The sequence below is a fragment of the Lingula anatina genome, chromosome 4, assembly GCF_051362555.1.
Source record: "Lingula anatina isolate TDL-2025a chromosome 4, LinAna3.0, whole genome shotgun sequence".
Taxonomy (NCBI): Eukaryota; Metazoa; Brachiopoda; class Lingulata; order Lingulida; family Lingulidae; genus Lingula; species Lingula anatina.
The window spans coordinates 4,828,575-4,840,799 of record NC_141770.1 but is presented as its reverse complement, the minus strand read 5'-3'; the positions used below and the strand labels follow the sequence as shown (position 1 = coordinate 4,840,799).

Here is a 12,225-nt window from a genome sequence, read left to right as displayed (position 1 = left end):
TTCTAAAGATAATTAAATTCCTATGAGGTAATGTTAAGCTTAGATAAGAGCACTAATGGCTAAGTTATCCCTGCTCAATCAATATCCACTTCTTTAATCTCCCTCAGTTTGAAATTAACAATGACCCTTTCTATTCTCTTCAGATTTCCTTTTCCTGTTCAAAGATGTTTTGATGCTTGTGCACCAACATTAAAGAGCACATTCAGAACAGATGATTAACTGATCCTATTCCTTGGACTAAATATGGCTGATCCCACTTAAAAGCAAGCTGGCTAATCCCTTAACTGTCTACCCGTCTCCACACATGCTATTAAACGAATTAATTCTTGGCTCTGAGACGTTATTGCTAGACCCCTGCAAAGATGGAGGCAGGGAGACCATCAGGGTATTAGGCTGCTTGCTTTTAAGTGGTTCCACCATTTTTGATGCACGGATCTGTTAGTTCTTCTTCTGAATGCGCTGATAAGTTCTAGATGTCTCACTCTAACCCGTAATATGAAGTCTTGCCAAATGCCTACTAGTAAGATAATTTACTAGTACTTTCTTTTAACACAAAAAGGGCAGCAAAGCTGTAAGTAAAATTTACAGACGAAAAGCAGAAAAAAAACTAGAGGATCAGAGTGGCGATACCGCCTCCGGATATTGTACCTGGATATTGTCCGGATATACCCCCCAAAAAAGGGAAACCACTACCAGTCTTGTGCTTGACAAGCTCTATAAAATGCAATCAACAAGAGTTCTCAAAATATGCAAAAAAATTTAACTAAAAATGGTACAATCAAGCTGATTTTCAAATTGACCTGTATTTTCCTAACATTGATCACTCCTGTGATTCTCTAGACAATGTCCTTATTGGTTTTCCTTGAAATGTGTTGACAGTGTTGCATTTATGCTGACAAAAGAAAAAAACTTGGGGCATATCTCTGCTAGTTTTGAAGATATGAGGGGCAAGAAAATATGCAAAGCTTAGTTCATGGTGAAAAGGTAGGTCAAAGTTCAATTTCAATGTCACAGTATATGACTTCCTATTTAAGTTCAATAGTAACCATGGGCATTTCTTTGCCAATTTTGGAGATTTAAGGCCAGAAAACGTGCAAAAGCAGTTCATCATAAAAAGTAGGTTAAAGGTCGATTTCAAGGTCACAGTTAGATAGCCAGTGTATGACTTCCTATTCCAGTTCAACAGCAACTTTGGGTGTATCTCTGCCAGCTTTTGAGCTATAAGGGATAGAAAATTTGCAAAGATCAGTTCATGGTGAAAATTACGTCAAAGGTTAATTTCAGGGTCACAGTTAGATTGCCAGTATATGACTTCCTATTCAAGTTCAATAGTAACTATGTGCATATCTTTGCCAGTTTTTGAGATATAAAGATCAAAATTTTGCAAAGTACAGTTTATCATGAAAAAAGGTCAAAGGTCAATTTCAAGGTCACAGTAAGATTACCAGTATATGACTTCCTATTCAACTTCAATAGTAACTATGGACCTATCTCTGCCAGTTTTGGAGATAGAAGGGAAGGAAAATTTGCAAAGTTCAGTTCATGGTGAAAAGTAAGTCAAAGGTCAATTTAAGGTCACAGTTAGATTGCCAATATATGACTTCCTGTTCTAATTTAAAAGTAATTATGGGGTATCTTTGGAAGTTTTGAAAGTATAAGCACTGAAAAGTTGCAAAGTTCAGTTCATGGTGAAAAGCAAGTCAAAGGTCAAAATTAAGGTCACAGTTAGATTGCCAATATATGACTTCCTGTTCAAGTTCAATAGTAACTATGGATCTATCTCTGCCCGTTTTGGAGATAAAAGGGAACGAAAATTTGCAAAGTTCAGTTCATGGTGAAAAGTAGGGCAAAGGTCAATTTAAGGTCACAGTTAGATTGCCAATATATGACTTCCTGTTCGAATTTAATAGTAATTATGGGGTATCTTTGGAAGTTTTGAAAGTATAAGCACTGAAAAGTTGCAAAGTTCAGTTCATGGTGAAAAGTAGGTCAAAGGTCAATTTCAAGTTAAATTGCGAGTATATGACTTCATATTCAACTTCAATAGTAACTATGGACATATCTCTGCCAGTTTTGGAGATAGAAGGGAATAAATGTTAATTTTGGAATTACAATAATGTGCCATAAATTTCCTACAAAAGAAATTAATTGAAATAGAGAAAATGTCATTTTGGTTAAAATTCTTGAAATTTGAGGTGCTCAGAAGTTCCAGATGTTCAAATTTCATGAAATAATGTCATTTTTGACCAGAAGTTGTCTGCAATGCCAAGCCTTATGTTTTATTTTCCAGAGGTTCAAAATTTATAACACATTACCGTATTGTATATTTTGCTTTCACCACCACAATGTACTTTTTGATACAGCATAACTCGTTAACCGTATGGAAATAAAAAAAAACGGAGACAACTTCCAGTATTGGGCTTGACATGCTCTACAAAATGCAAAAAAGAATAGGTCTCTAGCATTAACGGTTCCCGAATTAGAGACAGTTTTCAGTTTCGGTATCTTATGGCTGCTACTCCCGTGAAAATATACCGATTGACCCCAAACTCACGGACATGAAAGATGACCTGAAGGGTAATACCTGCCAATAACATTATAAGTTAGGTCTACTTAGTTTCTGAATATTAGCGCAAATAATTTTTTTTTCGTAAAAAATTTCGTTTTTTTTTTTAAATTTTGGCCCGTTTGACCTTGAAATAAAGGTCAAAGGTCAAATCCAAGGGCATATTTGAAATCTCCACATATGACTTTTCCCATAATTCCTTCGGTATGGTAGATAATTAGCATTTAATTTTGCCAATGGTGCATTGCAAAGAATGCCACACGTAGACCCCAGCACCGACAAAGCCCAAAATTTACGTGGAGCGAGTTGAGATTATAGGTGACCTAAATCCAAGAGATGGGTACGCAGGCCCTTGTGGTCTAGGAGGAGAAGCAGGACTAAAACCATGTGTACTGCCAGCGATTGTTAATATGCTTAAGAATTGAATCTGAGGTAAAACCACTTATATACAAAAATAGGCATAACTTCACCAAAACTGAACCAATCAAGCTTATTTTCCAATTTGATCTGTATATTAAACCTATGAATTAGTCCTACAAGATTAAAAGCAAAATATGACATGGTTTTCATGTTATCTGTATAACAGTGGATAAAATATGCAAAAAAAAAAAAAGCATAACTTACTTTTGTAACTAGAAAAGCACTCCGAGAGCGCAGACCTCCGCCAAGGCAACAAAATCTCCACCCAATGCTGTTTCAGCCCTAAATTTTCATTCTATAATTATTTAGTTTTTTATTTTTGATTACTGATTGGTTACTGATTGATTATTGATCCAGAACACCACCAAAAACTAATCATCTGTTCCTTGGCCCACTTCTGGTAGTTCCTGAAAATTTCATCAAAATCGGTCCATAACTTAGTTTTTTGATTTATGATTATTGATTGATTTTTGATCCAGATCACCACTAAAAACTAATCACTTCTAAGTTAACCAATTTCTGACCTACCCTGAAAATTCCATCGAAATTCATCCATAACTTTTTGAGTTATGTTGATGACAAACAGACAGACAGACAAACAGGGGTGAAAACATAACCTCCTTGGCGGAGGTAAAAATGGTCCAATCAAGCTGATTTTTGAACTTGACCTGTATCTTACGTATATGTACTCATCAGTTTGAAGACGGCAAATTTTTCATTACTGCCAGTCCAGATGTCCGGCCATTCTGAAAAGTTTTCAGCATGTCTGAAGCACTTCATTTCCTGCCATCTCCATCCAGTACCTAAAATTAGTTGTTACCTTCATATAATGTAAATTTTGGATGAATTGATTTGTTAGTATAACTCTATCAATTACCTTTCTGTCTGCCATGCTACTTTCCAACTCACCGACTTTGACCAGCAGATGGGAGATAACATACTTTGAAACCATTTTCTTACATTCAAAATAATTCCAAGTGATTCATGGTTTTTTTTTTTTACAATGGCAAATGTCCTTATCAATGGGTGAAAATTTAAAAAGTTCATTTATAAATCCTTTTTTTCTGCCAACTCACAATAACTGGTGAAAATCTGATACACAAAGCCGAGCCTCGAATTACTTGTAAACTGATTAGTGATAAATAACCTCTGCACTTTCTGTATAACTAAACTTAATAAACATGACTGTGAGTTGAAAACCATAATAACATCAACACAATAAGATATTCCTTTAACCCCATTTTTTCCACATTCTGGAGATTTTGGTGTAACAGACTTAATTTCTTTTTTTCTAAGGGGATCTACAGACAGCCTGATGTCTTCTTGCTTCCAATTCTTTTTATCAACAGACATTTCATAATTCTGTCAGTTTATGAAAACTGCCATTTTGAAAGAAAATGAGGCAGAATAAGGTTCTCACACCCTGAGTGTGAGATGTGAGATGACATCGTGAAACTCCCCAGTGTTATCTTAGTACAGAATCAGTGACCTCAAACTGGCTTTCTGAGAAACATTTTTCAAAATATCTTGGGTTCAAAGATGGTCCTATCTTTAATATCAAAGATAAATCATGCTGTGGTAATCACCTGAAATCAGGATACTGAACCAGTTTTGTGGCAAGAACAGTAAGCTATGTCTCACGTCTTAGGCCAGTGTTGACTACTAGTGGCTGCCCCAGCACTACCTTGGGTCAAAGGAGACCTACTATACAGATCTCTACTTAAAATGACTAGCAACTTTTTGAGACAGCCAGCACATTCCTTCTAGCATAATTTGGGCAAATTGTGTTTTTGAAATGTGAGCTTCATATTGAATGCAATTTCCACTATGGAGCTTTATAAGCCTCTATCTATGGATGTGAACACTTTCTTGTAATCAATAGTTTACACTATCCACACCACACAGAGGAAGGAGACTGCTGGCAGTGAGGGAAAACAAATTAAATTTGATCTCATCCAAGCTTTTATGTTAGAATCACTTGCAAGTGATATATAATCCTACAGCTTTGAAAATAAAGCACAGAATAAAAAAAATCAAAAACATGGCTTAAAGCCATACCAATTAGTACTTTTAAGTTTACTACTTGTAAAACAATATGCTATTAGTAATTACCATATATATTTTAGTTAACAGAAAGGCAAAATAAAATAACAGTTTTTTAAGCAATCAATGAAAATTAGTTAACACCTTATTGGTTCTTAAAGGGGATTTATTTCTATGAAAACATGAAAATAAATTAGCTTGTCTAATTTTTTGCTGGTAACATTGCGCCATGAGGTAAACATAAAAATGAATTAATTAGTAACAAATTTTCTGGCATCATTAACAAGGTTGTAAATCAATTATTCAGCATCCTAGTTGAATTCCACCAGACCATATTTCCTAGAATTAATTGGTGTGAAGGCTGGGAAACATGTACATTTATTCACAATAATTCTATGCATTGAAAATACCTGGTAAAAGTAGTTTCATTACGAGATTAAATATTCCCTTGGGGCATGAAAACTGGACGATTCATAAAAAAATTATACATGTATGAAGAATTGAGTAAATATAGTCTTATGAAAGGTCTCCTCAAAGTAAAAACCTATAAAAATTCTAGCCAATAACCCATAAAATCTAATGCTCGAACCCCCCCCTGAATTTTTAAATTATGTTGTACAAATTTTTAGTATTTAAATCCAACTCCCTTCCCCTCGATAAAAGTCAGGTTTGCTTAGTTCTCAAATTCTACCTTAGAATTTGCTACAATACTCTGTGTAACTCATTCAGGTACTTGTCATTAACATTACTTCCCATTTCTATCTAATAACAAGAGTGGCTGATTGTGACTGTTATCTCACGTAGGAGAGTAGACAGTAGACCCTACCCAATTATATTTATAGACTTAAGCTTGGAGTGTACATCCCATGACACTAAGGTCAGTTAACTAACTAGAGGATCAGAGAGGCGATACTGCCTCCGAATATTGTACCACCAGCTGGAGCAAGCGCATTCGTATAGACCCCTACATACACAAAATAAGGGACACAGCCACCAGTCTTGTGCTTGACAAGCTGTAAAAATGCAATCAACAAGAATGTTCAAAATATGCAAAAAATATATATAACTAAAAATGGTACAATCAAATTTAAGTTCATCGTAAGGTAGGTCAACGGTCAATTTCAAGGTCACATTTAGCTTGCCAGTATATGACTTCCTATTCAAGTTCAATAGTAACTATGGACCTATCTCTGCCAGTTTTGGAGATAAAAGAGAAGCAAAATTTGCAAAGTTCAGTTCATGGTGAAAAGTAGGTCAAAGGTCAATTTTAAGGTCACATTTAGATTGCCAGTATATGACTTCCCATTCAAGTTCAATAGAAACTATGGACCTATCTCTGCCAGTTTTGGAGATAAAAGGGAACCAAAATTTGCAAAGTTCAATTCATGATGAAAAGTAGGTCAAAGGTCAATTTCAAGGTCACATTTAGATTGCCAGCATATGACTTCCTATTCAAGTTCAATAGTAACTATGGACCTATCTCTGCCAGTTTTGGAGATAAAAGGGAAGCAAAATTTGCAAAGTTCAGTTCATGGTGAAAAGTAGGTCAAAGGTCAATTTCAAGGTCACAGTAAGATTGTCAGTATATGACGTCCTATTCAAGTTCAATAGTAACTATGGACCTATCTCTGCCAGTTTTGGAGATAAAAGGGAAGCAAAATTTGCAAAGTTCAACTCATGGTGAAAAGTAAGTCAAAGGTCAATTTCAAGGTCACATTTAGATTGCCAGTATATGACTTCCTATTCAAGTTCAATAGTAACTATGGACCTATCTCTGCCAGTTTTGGAGATAAAAGGGAACCAAAATTTGCAAAGTTCAGTCCATGGTGAAAAGTAGGTCAAAGGTCAATTTTAAGGTCACATTTAGATTGCCAGTATATGACTTCCTATTCAAGTTCAATAGAAACTATGGATCTATCTCTGCCAGTTTTGGAGATAAAAGGAAAGCAAAATTTGCAAAGTTCAGTTCATGGTGAAAAGTAGGTCAAAGGTCAATTTTAAGGTCACAGTTAGATTGCCAGTATATGACTTCCTATTCAACTTCAATAGTAACTATGGACCTATCTCTGCCAGTTTTGGAGATATAAGGGACTAAATGTTATAATTTTGGAGTTACCATAATGTGCCATAAATTTCCTACAGAAAAAATTAATTAAAATTAAGAAAAGGTCATTTTGGTCAAAATTCTTGAAATGGGAGGTGCTCTGAAGTTCCAGAAGTTCAAATTTGATGAAATAATGTCATTTTTGACCACAAGTTGTCTGCTTTGCCAAGCCTTATGTTTTATTTTTCCGGAGTTCAAATTTTATTATCCATTACCGTACTGCACATTTTGCTTTCACCACCAATATGTACTTTTTGATACAGCGTAACTTGAAAACCGTATGGAATACAAAAAAACGGAGACCACCTCCAGTGTTGGGCTTTACATGCTCTACAAAATGCAAAAAAAGAATGGGTCTCTAACATTAATGGTTCCCGAATTAGAGACAGTTTTCAGTTTCGGTATCTTATGGCCGCTACTCCCGTGAAAATGCATCGATTGACCCCAAATTCACGGAGATGAAAGATGACCTGAAGGGTAACACTTTCCAATAATATTATTGGTTAAATCTGTGTGGTGTCTGAATAACAGGGCAAATAATTTTTTTTTCGTAAAAAAATTCATTTTTTTGAAAATTTTGGCCCGTTTGACCTTGAAATAAAGGTCAAAGGTCAAATCCAATGGCATATTTGAAATCTACACATATGACTTTTGGAAGCCGTCTGTAGAAATTTTTCCCATAATTCCTTCCGTAGGGTAGATAATTAGCATTTAATTTTGCCATTTTTAGACAAGGGTACATTGCAATGAGTGCCACACCTAGACCCCAATACCGATAAAGCCCAAATTTTACGTGGCACGAGTTGAGATTATAGGTGACCTAAATCCAAGAGATGGGTACGGGGGCCCTTACCGTCTAGGAGAAGAAGCGGTAACGGTAGCCGTCCGGCGGAGCCGCAGGAGCCGGCGGAACGATCCGGACGGGACTAAAACCATGTGTACCGCCAGCGCTAACGCTGGTGGTACAATTAACCTGAGTCTACCAATGTTAATTAGTGGTAGATCCTCCTAACGGCCTAAGTGAATCTTTTGCTATTGCCTCTTATTTAAGATCATCTTTGCTATCAATCAAGTTGTTTCCCAACTTTCAAAGGTTCATAGACCAACAAAAGTTTATTTCTGACACTCTAATAGACTAAAAAAATCAGCAAACCATGTTCACTTCAGCCACTTCAAAATGATGAAAAATACCTAGAAGCATAGAAATATGAATTTAACACCTCTTAACAAGAAATATATCATCTTAATTCTTGTTGGTTTCATGACTGAAATTAGTTCTTATAACCAAACAAGGGTGTTTGAGCTGCCAACATGGGATTCTTTTAGGCAACACAGTTAAGTATTAATTCATTTTTTTTTTTACAAAGACAGTTAGGCCTACTGTCATTGTTTTGACATAGAATTGGTATCTGTATAAAAGTGTTTGGTGAATTTCACATGGATGAAGTGATGTCAATAAAAATGAGCCCCCTTCTAGGAAATCCTGGATCCACCCTTGACTACAGGCCTCATAAATTATTATTGCCATTTGTGATATTGAGCCACAGAACTGTGATCATTGACACCAAACCTTGACTGCATGATGCAAGCATAAAAAAGTGGTTGTGAGCATCACATAATGGCCAGCTTTTATCTGGGTCTATTGCTGTTTATATATTGAGTTCTTTTTCTCAAACCCAATTTTTCAATTTGCTCACGACAATCTCTGGCAGGTTCAGAACATATTGCATGGGTAGGTAAGTGGATCAATGGTTCCTGGATTGCATCACGTCCAATACTTTTACATTAATTTGTTTTAGTCATTAAGTAATAGTTCGCAATACAAATCTGAGGCACAAGATCATAAAAATCTTTTTCATTTACATTACCTGTATTACTTATAATTTTACACTGAAAATCTCTCTCTTTACTTTGGTGCCATACTGGAAATTGCACTAATATGATTCATGTTTTATCTTTCCAGAGCTACAATATTGCTATATAGAAAAAAACAAATAAAATTTGTTGAAGTTGGTGGCCCACCTACATACATGTGCTTTGCAAATGTGTATGCATGTATGTGTGTATATGAGTATGTGTATGTATGTATGTGTGTATATGAGTATGTGTATATGAGTATGTGTATGCATGTATGTGTGTATATGAGTATGTGTATATGAGTATGTGTATGTATGTATGTGTGTATATGAGTATGTGTATGTATGTATGTGTGTATATGAGTATGTGCACGCTCAGCTGTCACCTTGATTGGATAGTAAACGATTGTCGTAAAATCGCTAAATGATATTAAAACCGGGTGCATAAACTTGAAAACCACCTACAACAACCTTGGACTACCACATTAATCCAATACAATGCAAACATAAACTATAACAAGTGGTTAAAGCCTTCAAACCGAATGTCGTAAAGTCCCCATATACCTCCATAGAGACAATAAAATAGAATGAGCTTCTGAAACAAACCTGATCCAGTTCCAACATAATAATCGAAATAAAATACTGCCGGGCATCGGAGCGGCCTAAAACTTGGCACGCTTACCGCTAATACTGCAGGCTACATCATCCCGTCGCTCGTTTGTAAATTCCGTGCATGGCATACGCACAATCAAACCGTAAAAAACAAATTCTCGGGGTGTCGTTGGCCAGGTCCACGCAACAATCCAATTCAGGAAATGACGTAACCGCAGAGGTCGCATTGTCCAATGGCATGGCTTCTTTTTTGTAATGGTAGGTTAGAGTGGACCTGGCCAACGACACCCCGAGAATTTGTTTTTTACGGTTTGATTGTGCGTATGCCATGCACGGAATTTACAAACGTGCGACGGGATGATGTAGCCTGCAGTATTAGCGGTAAGCGTGCCAAGTTTTAGGCCGCTCCGATGCCCGGCAGTATTTTATTTCGATTATTCTGTTGGAACTGGATCAGGTTTGTTTCAGAAGCTCATTCTATTTTATTGTCTCTATGGAGGTATATGGGGACTTTACGACATTCGGTTTGAAGGCTTTAACCACTTGTTATAGTTTATGTTTGCATTGTATTGGATTAATGTGGTAGTCCAAGGTTGTTGTAGGTGGTTTTCAAGTTTATGCACCCGGTTTTAATATCATTTAGCGATTTTACGACAATCGTTTACTATCCAATCAAGGTGACAGCCGAGCGTGAGTATGTGTATGCATGTGCAATTGATTGCATTGTGTGTATGACCAAAGAAGGGAATGAGTTTTAACAACAAAGAAATCACATATATACATATATACATATATATACCCTTTTCTCAGACTTAAGAGAAACATCTTGCACCTCTTCACAAAATATATACATTCTACCTCAGATTCTGTAAATCAAATCTTTTCAGTACAATTCCTGAAGACAAGGGAGGGAGGGAGAGCAATCAATTATCATCCAGTCAAAATTCTGTGAAGACCAAGCTTTGACGAGAATTCAAATGCAATAATCAATTAGTTAACAGACAATCTTAGCTGCCAGTTGCTGAACAATTATAAGATGACTTATAAATATTAAACATCAGAGCTGATAGAATCAGTTTCGTTATCACCAACAATAGAGGTTGTTGATCAAACACCTTCTCATATAATGCACCAATCAATAAAATAAATAATTTAGCATGCATAGGAAAGCTGACAACTACACTACAGCAAAAAGGAAAAAAAATATGTTCTACCCTTGACAAATAACAAATCATATTAACACCAATAGTAATTCATTCAATATCTAGTGGATCCAGTCAACAATGCAGTTATGTTTCACACGAGAGATAACATTTAATAAGTAGAGCCCGGGCATTTTAGCTACAACACAAGCTATAACCATCTTCATGGCCTCACTTCTTGGAAATAATTGAGTTTTAGCAAATTAAAAATATTTCGAGAGGGATACTAGTATAAGGGTAAAAGCATACAGGGAATATATCGACTTTAGTGACTAGCTGAAGTTCACCACGGGCCTTAATTTACAATCGAGCAAAAATACATATATAAAAAAATGACCCCTTACTCACCTTCGCTTAGGATGAACATACATAGAAGTAGACCTATTGGTATGGAGAATAAGTCACCGCTAGATGGCACGCAAAATGTTTACCACGAAGAGCTAAAGATTTAATTAGGGCTAAATTTAATCTGAATGTGCAGAGTTTCAACAATATCAATTTTCGTAGAAAGAATCATCACATATCTACTTATTTTGAAAGCACACTTCTCTTTTTAGTTTACTTTTAAGAAACAGATTACTTATATTGAATATCTCGTAATTTCTCGCGGTATGATTCCATGACATTCGTAAACAACATGGAGGATCACTCGGATGGAGGTACAAAAATTCAGGTCAGATAAATCATTACTATTTATCTGTTACTGGTGGAATTGTTGGAAATGATGCACATTAAGGTAGCACCAACATATCCCCATCAAAACTTGCAAAATAACTGAGAAAGCTAACTGTTCAATGGGTTTCTTTAAACACTATCTTACAGGATTGCAATTTTAAGTCTGCTCAATAGCACGAAAATTCATGCGTTAGCACTCCTATTGATGATTATGATATGTTCAGAAGTCGTTGACAAATTACGTTTTTTGATATTGATGTGTAGCCATTAAGAAATGCATGAGTAATTATAATATGGTATAAATAACTGTAAAATGACATTCAGCTAACACATCTGCCTCAGTGTAGGAGCTCCCTGCCCAACCCCCATGCCCAAGCTCCTCATACTGTTAAAAAATCGAAACCAATTTTGCAGTTAACTTCACTATGGATAAGGTAAGATTCCTCTGCTCATATCACAGTTATGTCATTAACCATACTCTTGTTGAAAACTGCCAGTAACAAACTTCTGTTTGTGAGATAGAGGTCAAAATTTATTTCCAACCTGGGGCCATATTCTCGAAAGGTTGTAACTTACAAATTCTTGTAACTTTTCACGTAAGTCCAATGGAGCCGAGATTTAATGATTGTACCCCCGCAGGGACGACGAATGGGGAGGCGTGTCAGAGGCGGAGAGACTATTAAAAGATTAGGCGTTTTTCCTTTCATGTACATCCACCATATTTAGTTCGTGGCTTTGTAGAGCCAT

The 12,225-nt window shown here is 36.0% G+C and overlaps 2 protein-coding genes across 18 annotated transcripts in view; one reads left to right on the top strand and one right to left on the bottom strand.

Moving 5' to 3' along the window:
• The window catches only part of LOC106173404 (uncharacterized), a 48,288-nt gene extending 37,002 nt beyond the window's left edge, over window positions 1-11,286 (bottom strand). Inside the window, exon 1 of one of the 4 annotated variants that reach the window (XM_013554537.2) lies at window positions 11,152-11,286. The gene's annotated coding sequence lies outside the window, so the exon portion shown is untranslated. Of the gene's footprint in view, window positions 1-3,665; window positions 3,790-11,151 lie in introns of those variants that run through there. The other 3 variants (XM_013554539.2, XM_087011465.1, XM_087011463.1) reach the window with 3 other exon arrangements.
• Window positions 11,287-11,299: 13 nt separating this feature from the next.
• LOC106173403 (WD repeat-containing protein 97) overlaps window positions 11,300-12,225 on the top strand; it is a 35,671-nt gene continuing 34,745 nt past the window's right edge. For 7 of the 14 annotated variants that reach the window (XM_087011458.1, XM_087011454.1, XM_087011457.1 and 4 more), the window contains exon 1: window positions 11,300-11,476. The gene's annotated coding sequence lies outside the window, so the exon portion shown is untranslated. Of the gene's footprint in view, window positions 11,540-12,225 lie in introns of all 14 variants that reach the window. The other 7 variants (XM_087011461.1, XM_013554534.2, XM_087011460.1 and 4 more) reach the window with 3 other exon arrangements.